Here is a 10,184-nt window from a genome sequence, read left to right on the forward strand (position 1 = left end):
AGTGAATTCATCAGGCCCTGGGGCTAGAAAGACAAAGATGAAGTAGTTCCTACCTTAAGGAGCTTACCTTCGACTGGATATGAATAAATATAAAATAAGAGGCATAGCAAGTTAATCTCTCTGAAATACTTTAACATCAAAAGTTGCTTTGATTCTTTTTTCTTTCTTTTTTAAAGCAGGAAAGCCTACAAACTTTCTTAAGAACGTGTACTAGTGTATATTAAATGTTATATAACCTTATTGCTTAGAAATCTTTTTAAAATTGTCTCCTAAGTGCTACAATATTGACTACTCACTGTTGACCACCAAGTAGATGCACTATAATCAATGTCTGTTGGTTACAAATTGGCAAATAATGGACATCAAGGAGGGGAGGAGGCTTGCAGGAGAGGAGGGCCAGGGAAAGGACATTAAGCTAATCAGGATATCAGATCCAAAAAATTACTCAAGGACTGAAAAGATTTTTGTTTTTTAGTGTAACAAATACAATACACATTACGTTATTACAAAACACTTAAAGTTTCTTCAAGTGCATATATGGATACAACACTGTTTTTAAGATGTTAATATATTTATTATTAATAAAGCCTTGAAAATGCACAGAATTTATTTTCCAAAGAGCTATGGAGCCTTTGTGTTTGTTGTATATACCTAATATATTGTATTATCATGATTTGGGGGATGCCAGCAAGGAATAACGCTTTATCTTCTCTATTTTGCAGATAGGAAGATGAGAAACAATAAACTTAGGGAAAAATTGTTTTACAAATACAAACCTTGCCCAAAGTCACAAAGCTGGAACCTTAGCAAGGACCAGGAAGGATCAATATACATAACCTTGCATTGCCAAGATAACTTTAAATCCTTTCTGGCTCATCTTTCCTTCCCAAATAAGGTTCACACCTTCTGATCTCTACCACAGCCCGAAAGTACCAGTGGGATGCAGTTTTCTAGCTAATTGTTTAGTTCATTTAATTATAAACCAGTAAGTACTCTATATTTACTTTGAGAAGTAAAATAGTGTTTATCAGACATATTGATAAAAATAAGGTACAGTAAACCCTTAGCTTTCTGGAACCCTGCATTCTTCCTGGTGACAGTTTTCTAAACAGGCGAGGGTGTACCCTAAACTTTAAAAATTTAATCACTTTGGATGAAAATATTCCTAAAATATATTACATACTTTTCTATCTCTTCCTGCCATGTATTTGCTTTATATTGATGCCTTTTCTTTTTACAATACCTGTATTTCCAAATATATTCCTTTCCCTCCCTTATCCAGTGAATATTCTTTGTAACAAAGATTTGTAAGAGAAATAAAAAAGGAAAGAGGAAAAAAGTAGTTTAACAAAACAATGCATTTGACAGTAAAAGAAATATTCTACACCCATAATTGTTGCCACTTCTACAATGAATTCCTTGTCTTCTTAAAATAGCCTATTGAACATAATTGATTTTTTCATGATGACTCAAAGTCATTATTATGAACATCAGTTTTTAAAAAATTATTTATACTCTTTGTTTCCCAATAACCACTGCTCCAAAGAAAACTTTATCATGAGAGAAATACAGTAAGGCAAAACAAACAGACAAAGTGACCATGCCTCATTCCACACACATACTCCTCCAGCGCTCTACCAAAAGAGAAATATGTTCTGTCGTTAGTTCTATGGCATCAAGGTTGTTCATTGCATTGATCTGGATTTTGATGCTTTGTGGGATTTTACTTTATATTCTGGTGTACAAGTGTAAAGTGTTCTCTTGCCCTAGCTCACTTTATCTGTATCAGTTCATACAAGTCTCATGTTTCTCTTCTTCATATTTGTTATTTCTTATGGTACAATAATATTCTATCAACTCAATATATTACAATTTCACATATGACCAATTGTTGCTGGTCATATATAATTAGATCACATATAACATATCCATCCTATATATCATATATAATATATCCCTCCAATATAGATCATATAGGATTTATCCCTCCAATTATTTGGAGGGACCAAGATACAATTTCACAGGAAGTTGTCTGTGAAGAAACTCCTTTCCATCACAGAGCATACAGGCCCCTGTTCTGTGTAACTTGAGTCAGTTGCCTGGATCACTGGGAGCTTGAGGGACTGACCCAGGATCACAGCCCATTTATTATCAGAGGCAAGACTTCAACACAAGTCTTCTTGATTTTAAAGCTTACTGCCCATCCACTCTACCATACTATCTTTCATTATTTTACTGTGCTAAAATAGAATGATGGCCCAGGGCCTATTGAGGTGGGTAAGATCTTGCACTAAATGGTCTGAAACTTTCACATTCTTTTGGTTCTATGTTTACTGTTTACAAATTGTTCTGTTCCAATGTCAGTTTTTCTGAAGGCTCCTTTCCCCTTCCAGAAGAATAAGAAAAAGGAGAAGAAGAAGGAGGAGGAGGAGGAAACACATTTTATGAAGGAATTCTGCTTATAATTTTCTGTCACCTTCCTCTATAGTGTTTTAGACATAAATATGTGCCCTAGGTCTGTGTTGGCCTTGGCTCCCATGTGTCTGTAATGGTAATAGAAATTTAAAGATCTTCCCTTCCCCTTAATAAGCCTAAATTGAACTTAAGGACCTTTTCTGATTTGAAAATATACTCTGCCCCCTAATAGGCATGTGCTCACCTGGAGCCTGAGGTGGGCTTGTTTTTCAGGAAAGCACAAATTTTGTTACTTTGTAGTCAAATGGGTAATGACAGTTGTGATGTTCTCTGACCCTGGAGAAGGCTATATAGTCCTCTGAGGCTAGGTTTTGCTTTGTGGCTCACTTTTAGAAGAGCTGTGTGATTTGGTCAGAGGAGACTCTGGGCAGCTGGTAATCCTTCCTCCTCCCCACTCCCTACCCCTTCTTTGAAAACCCAGATTTTGGTGCTTCTTTCTCTGGTGACTAACTAGGTATGCATGTAATGGTCAGACAGCTGGAAGCCCTGTCTGCTTGTGTTATTTTCTGTTGTAACTTCTATTTGTATTCTCTGAAGTTCAGGGTTGTAGAGGACCACAGGCTAGTGGGACTCTGAGCCTGATGGCTGAATAAGCCCTCTCAGCCAAAGAGCCTGCTACTGGGCCTGAATTAGTTCCCCATCCCCCAGAAAGGAAGGTGTGAAGATTATGTTGTCAAGATAAGTGTAGCTTAGGGGTGGCTAGGTGGTGCAGTGAATAAAGCACCGGCCCTGGAGTACCTGAGTTCAAATCTGGCCTCAGACACTTAACACAAAAACTAGCCGTGTGACCTTGGGCAAGTCACTTAACCCCAATTGCCCTCCAAAAAAAAAAAAATAAGTGTTGTTTACACCCATAGCCTGGGAACAAAGAAGTGTGCAATGTCCTTGGGGAAAACAATTAGGAAGAGTCCTATAAAAGCTTGTATGGCAGGGTAATAAAAATCAGCTCTCTATTTTCCACCATTCCCAGAGTCCCATCTCTATGCACCCTCTTGCAACCTCTGGATAAGCAATTCTTTCTCAGTGCTGCTGCGGGATGGCAGGGCTCCCCACACAGGGTGCTGACTTTTTCCCATGAGCTAGGTAAATGATATATGTTTGACTGATTAAAGTAAGATTTTTAACCCCTTTTGAGTTGTTTTCCTTTAGAAAAGCAGATCAAAGAACCTGTGCTAGTAGCCATACTGGGTATGCTAGGGTGCTTGCTGCTACAGTCTCCATGCTTGGACTACCTGATGGCTGAAGTAACTTCTCTGTTCTTTTATGCTCTCTGGTGACTTTTACTTTGGTTGGGTTTCCATCGGAAAGGATGATAATTAGAGTCAAAGTCTTTACTTCGAGTCATTTCCCATTTTTCATAATCAGTAGCCTGTTTAAAGGGGTTTAGTTGAATCTGCTATAGCTACAAAAAGTTATCTTCTAATCTTTATCTTTAAATGAATGTTGATTTTTGACCTGTGCTCTAGCCAGATGCTGGTCTGACTTTTCACAGATGGCTGATTCTGAACAGTTGATTCTTAAATGCTTTCCTCCTTGGTAACTAGTCACTTTCTATCTATTAAGATAGAATCAATTTCATTTTTTGGTGAAATGTTCAGTGCTCATCACTTTCTACTCTCTTCTTGAAATACTCTAATTTCACTCTAATCCATCTATAAATGTTCTTGGAATGATTTGGCTGGTTTGGAAAACATGGCTAATTACTTAACCTCCCTAGTGTCCTCACAATGTGTAAAACAAAGAGGTTGGATTAGATGGCCTCACAAGTACCTTCCAATTCTAGAACCCAGTAGTAGCCTATCATCTGATTATTTCTCTTTCCTCTACACAACAGAAGCCATAAAAATAAGCAAATAAGTGCAAAATTAGGGGCAAAGCAACAAATTCTAGGGGAATTTAGAGAAGGGAGATGATTGTAAGGTGGAATAGACAAAGAAGACTTCACACAGACATTGGGTGGGACATAAGCTAGTCCTTTAAGAATGGGTAATAATAGCAATAATAATGCTAATATTTATATAGCTCTTTGAAATCCATAAAGTAATATAACACATACATATATACATATGTATTGTCTCATTTTATCCTCACAACAACCAGGAAATAGGTATTTTATTCCCACTTTATAGATGTGAACGCTAAGAATATCAAAGAGGCTAAGAGAATTCTCCAGTCACATATCTAGGAAGTGACTAAGACAAGATTTAAATTCAGATTCAATTAATGTTTATTATGCACTATTATATGCCAGATCTTACTCATTCTAAGTCTAGCACTCTACCCTCTATATTAGCTTTTCCTCAGATTCATGATGCTCCATTCCTTACATATTCATTATTTGCTCACTCCCTGTAGTGACAATGGCCCTGGAAATTTCAAAAAGTCATGTGTTCTTTTTCCTGACAAGGACAAAAATTCCAAATCACCAAAATGAAACCAGAGCCCCAGGAACAAAATCTTGAGGCAAAGGTAGTGATGGGACAGAGGTTCCTTTCTTGTTGCCCCGTCACATTTTTACTGTCAGGCCACACCTAGTTCCCCTGTGTGTGGAGATATTAATCAATCCATTGTTTTTAATTTTATTTTTTGCTTTTTGGAGGGGGGAAGGTAGAGGTAGAGCAATTGGGGTTAAGTGACTCGCCCAAGGTCACCCGGCTAGTTTTTGTGTTAAGTGTCTGAAGGCACATTTGAACTCAGGTCCTCCTGACTCCAGGGCTGGTGCTCTATTCACAGCACCACCTAGCTGCCCCTAATCAATCCATTTTTCAACAAGCATTTATTAGACATCTATTACGTGCCTGGCACTGCTAGGTTTGGGGGATACAAAAACAAAAATGAAACAGATTTTGCTCTGGAGCTTACATTCTATCATGGGAGATAGGTACATTTGTAAGTCAATATAAAATATCTCAAAGGTAATTTTGTGAAGGTGAAGGGAGATGGCTAGAAGCACTAAGGTGGGTGGAATAATCAGGATGGGCTTTGTGTTGAAGGTGGCATGTGAACTGATCTCTAAAGCCTTTAATAGATTCTCAATGTTATTTCATAAAGCCTGGTGGTAGTATCCTCATGTCATAAACACTAGATAAACAGAATCGGAGATGAGTTAGATAAATTAACCACAATTATCTCAGAAGTCAAGAGTAGATTAAGAAATTCATTGTTTAATCAATGTCAGCTACAAGTCACATTGCCTCAGTATTTTTAAGACTCAAGCAAGCATAAATGAATAATGCACTTTAGACAGCCTACATCCCCTTCCCCAAAAGGAGGGAAACAAGTAGTTAGAAAAGCTAGAATGATGAATCTGTGAATGCAGCCTTGTCTACCACCATCACCACCCCCCACTCACCCTCTTACCCACACCAAAGGTACCCTCACACCCAACCACATCTTTATGTCCTTATCTAGCTTATTCTTAGGGAAGGTATTCAAAAGGTCCCTGGGGTATCAGTGAATTTAAAGAAAGTTCTAGCTCTGTTTTCCTTCCTGAGAATAAATTAGGACCATTCAGTGCCACTATTATTGCTCAGGTCTAGCCTGTAATTCTGGGCTGGGATTACCTAGAACCTTATAGGCCATGGGCTGATTTGCCTTTCAGGGACCAGATAAAAAGCTGGGAATTGAAGGAGGGGCTGGGAGGCTGTCAGAACAGATTAGCCCAGATAGCTTCACATCTTTTCTATGTGTCCCATTAATGACTTGCATATTAACAAAAATCTCTGTATTTGCTTTTAGGTAGTGGAGATTTATATTTCTATTCCTTGAGATTTAGAAGTGGTCTAATTTGGTTTAAAAAAAAACATTCTAATAATCCTTGGACATTATTGGGGTCATTCTCAAGCAGGATTTAACCTAGCCTCACAAGGTCATTTTCAAGTTCACACTTTCAGTGACAGAGCTAGAAGTTGAACCCAACATTCTATTTGAGCTAATTGAAGTTAAGGGACTTCCCCAAGGTCACAAAGCTAGTGAGTGTATAAGGCCAGATCTGAACTCAGTTCCTTTCTATCTGCTGTGCCACCAACCCTGCCACCCCAAACATTCTTTACATAGGAACCAATGGCCTTCTCTTTTGTGAGAGCTGAAAAAAAGATAAGGAGAGAGAAATCTCCTATATCACATGCTTTTTACTGAGTCACACACACTTGTCCCTTTGCAGTATATGTCCTTGTTTCTGTGTGCACACATAGCACATGCTTCCTCCCTACTGGGACATTAGTCACATTGTATAGAAGAAGTATAACTAATGGGAGAAACCCTGAGAAAGAAAACAAAACAACAAAAAGGAAAAATAAAACAATCTGCTCATGAAGCACTTTTTTCTTTCTTTCTCTTTATCTCTTTCTTTCTTTAACTCTTCCTTTCTTTCCCTCTTTCTTTCTTTCTTGCAGGGCAATTGGGGTTAAGCACTTTGCCCAAGGTCACACAGCTAGTGTGTCAGGTGTCTGAGGCAGGATTTGAACTCTGGTCCTCCTGATTCCAGGCCCGGTGCTCTATCACCTGGCTGCCCCCCCCCCCCCCCCCCTGCCTCATGGAGGACTTATTAATACCAAATTGATGGTTTGCTGAAACTGATCAAGTGATAAAAAGTACTTTTATTTACACATTGGTTGCCCAGACTAAATTATTGTTTGCTTTTAACACGATAATACAGAGTATGTTATAACATATGAAAAAGAACTTGAGTTCTCCAATACTAGATTGGGCTTCTGGGAAGAAAAGGATTAAAGCAGAAGGTAGATGACCATCAATCAGAAATAGCTTAGAAAGATTTTATATATTGAATAAGAAGTTGTACCAAATCACCTCGAAATTTTCTTCTAATGCTAATAGTCTTATGAAATTTAACTCTTTATACTAATTTTTAACTTTATCATCAACTCATTCAAATTTGACCCCATGAGCATGGAATACCCTCTCTTGGCAGCCATTCAAAAATGTTATGATCTTAGGTTATATGTGGGCATTTCATTAAACAACAACAGCAGCATTGCCTTGCAAGAAATTTCACTAAAGGAGTCACAATTAGTGAAAGACTTGTTTTCTGTCAGCACTGATTTTTTGTTAATACATAAATGGTTGTCTAGCCTTTGTTTCCCTAACTTTAGAACTCATTATTTCATGAGACAACCTATTCAACTGGTGGACAGCTCTGATTTTTGTTCAATCTGTTCTTGAGTCTAAATCTGCCTGTAACAAACATATACCCATTTCTCCTACATTTGCCTTCTGGGGTCACAAAAACAAACCTACTCCACCACCACATAACAGCCCTCCATATACTTAATGACAGCTATCATGTCTCTCCTAAGTTTCCTCTACTCAAGACAATATCTCAGGTTCCTTCAACCAACTCAATTCTATTATGTTCATGACAATGTGCTTAGATGCAAAGTATACACAAACAAAAATAAAGTGTTCCCTGTCTTCAAGTAGCTTCTGTTCTATTGGCTTAGATTTTTAAATGACATGATTTTGAGACCCCCTACCATTCTGACTTTTCTCCTCTGGGTGTACTTGTTAATGTCCCTTTTAAACTGTGGTAATTTGCCTTTAGCTTAGCTTTATGCAGATTGGAGTAATAGTGAAAATGTCTGAATATCTTAAAAGAAAAAAAGGAAGAACCAATGGACAAGAGTGAGACTTCATGAGATTTTCTAGGGTCAGGGTTGACTAGAAGGCTCATTCAGAAAATAATCCTGTATTCTTAGTGAGGGCAATATTATTTGTGTTTACAGGATACCCAATGTCAATGTAAAGGGAAGGTTTTGGAACTAAACTGTCCTCTCAAATTCAAAAATTTTCAAAATTTAAAAAAAAAGCATGAGTTCTAAAGCTTAGGTTAGGTGGCATGCCACCACATAAGTAGGAATTTAATTATTATTTTTGATGGTAGTAACTAAGATCACCCATTTATTCAAGAACCACTGACTGTGTGCAGAACCCTGGTATAAATACATACAAGGCTAAGATGTTCTCTGCTCTTAAGAGTTCATAGTCTAGTGATGGGCTGAAAGCCTGAGATGACAACTTAATATACCAACATTCTATTAAGAACTTGACAAGATCAATCTGAATTGCATAAGATAAGGTGTGGGTGGGTTGTAGTCTGCCCCTGAAATACTTTTAAGGAACTCCCTTGATGAGATGAACTCACATGGCCAAAATTAAACATGCCCACTTTGAATGCAGGCTTTACCTTTAGGTAGGAGGATGCACCAAACAACCCCTTGATGTTCCTATGATTTTATTATTTTGAGTGAAGGATGAGATATATGGACCAAAATTTTTTGTTTGTACCTTCTATAAGATCTGTTTGGAAGCTAAGTAGAAACAGAACCAAGAGAATATATGCAATGACTACAATAGTTTAATTTTAGAAGGTAAAAAGCTGAAGAAATATGAGGAATTCAGAATAACATGGGAAGACTTGTATGAACTTATACAGAGGAGAAACAAAAGAACAACATAAACGATGACTACAGTAATGTACATGAAAATAAGTAGAAAAGACAGCTGACCTTCAGATGAATTACAATGACCGGCTTTAGTTCTAAAGAACAGAAGATGAAACATACTTCTCTCATCTCATTTGGCAGGTGGGGAACTACAAGTGTGGAACACTACATATGCTGTCAGACACAGTTGTTTTATTGGTCAGTTTTACTTAGCTGTTTTTATTTGTTATAAGGGAAGATTCAGTGGTGTGTGAGGTATATCATGAAATGATCATAGTGTAAAAATAACAGGCATTCATAGAACTTTCAAAAAAAAGGTCTGTATAAAGATGGGCAAAATATTTAAGCCTTTGTAGTATTATGAAGAGAAATTTCCCAGTACTGACTTTGTCAAACAAACTGAATTCTGACATTAAAATCTATTAACATTGTAAAAGATTCTTTAAAAAATCTTTGCTTTAATGATTTTTATTTTGCCTATAATTTTCCAATGCCCCTGGCCAGATGTTATAAGAACAGCCACGTATAATATTTAATCACTCATACAGCTTGAACTTCTTAGTGGCTAAGTCAGTATGGCTCCAGACAGACTGGAACTGCTGTAACCATTATCCAAGTCTGCCAGTAAAAAGACAGGTTGCCAGCCAAACCACACACCTGTGGCAACAGGGAGATTGAGTCTCTGCCACTGAAATATAAGGACCGAAGGACCTCAGTTGGCCAGTATCAGTATTGGCATTTCTGTTATACATATAAGATAACCATTGAAAGGTGACATAAATACTGGTTCAGTACTAATTTAAGCTGCAACACTTCCTGGTTGTGTGACAATGAGCAAACTGCTTTATCTCTCTGAACCTCAGTCTTCTCATCTGTAAAATGGGAATAGTAATCGTTACATTGCTTACCTTACAGGATAAATAGATGAATACACACATATGTATATATATATATATATATATGTGTGTGTGTGTGTGTGTGTGTGTGTGTGTGTGCATATATGTATATATAATTTTTTAAGTACTTGTTATGTACCAGGCACTGTGTTAAGTCCTGGGGATAGGAACACAAGCAAAAAAGACAGTCTCTACCCTTAGGGAACTTATATTGTAAAGGGGGAAGACAACACATAAAATGGAGCTGGAAAGTAGGTGAAAGGCTGGAAAAGGGCTGCTGGAGAGAGAGCTGGAAAAGTCCAGCGAAGTCAAGCGTGGAGTAGAGTGTACTCTGACTCTTGGAAGAACTGTT

Source organism: Petaurus breviceps, unplaced genomic scaffold (genome assembly GCF_028583685.1).
Source record: "Petaurus breviceps papuanus isolate PSGF00001 unplaced genomic scaffold, PetGlider_PUasm1.0 76, whole genome shotgun sequence".
Lineage (NCBI taxonomy): Eukaryota > Metazoa > Chordata > Mammalia > Diprotodontia > Petauridae > Petaurus > Petaurus breviceps.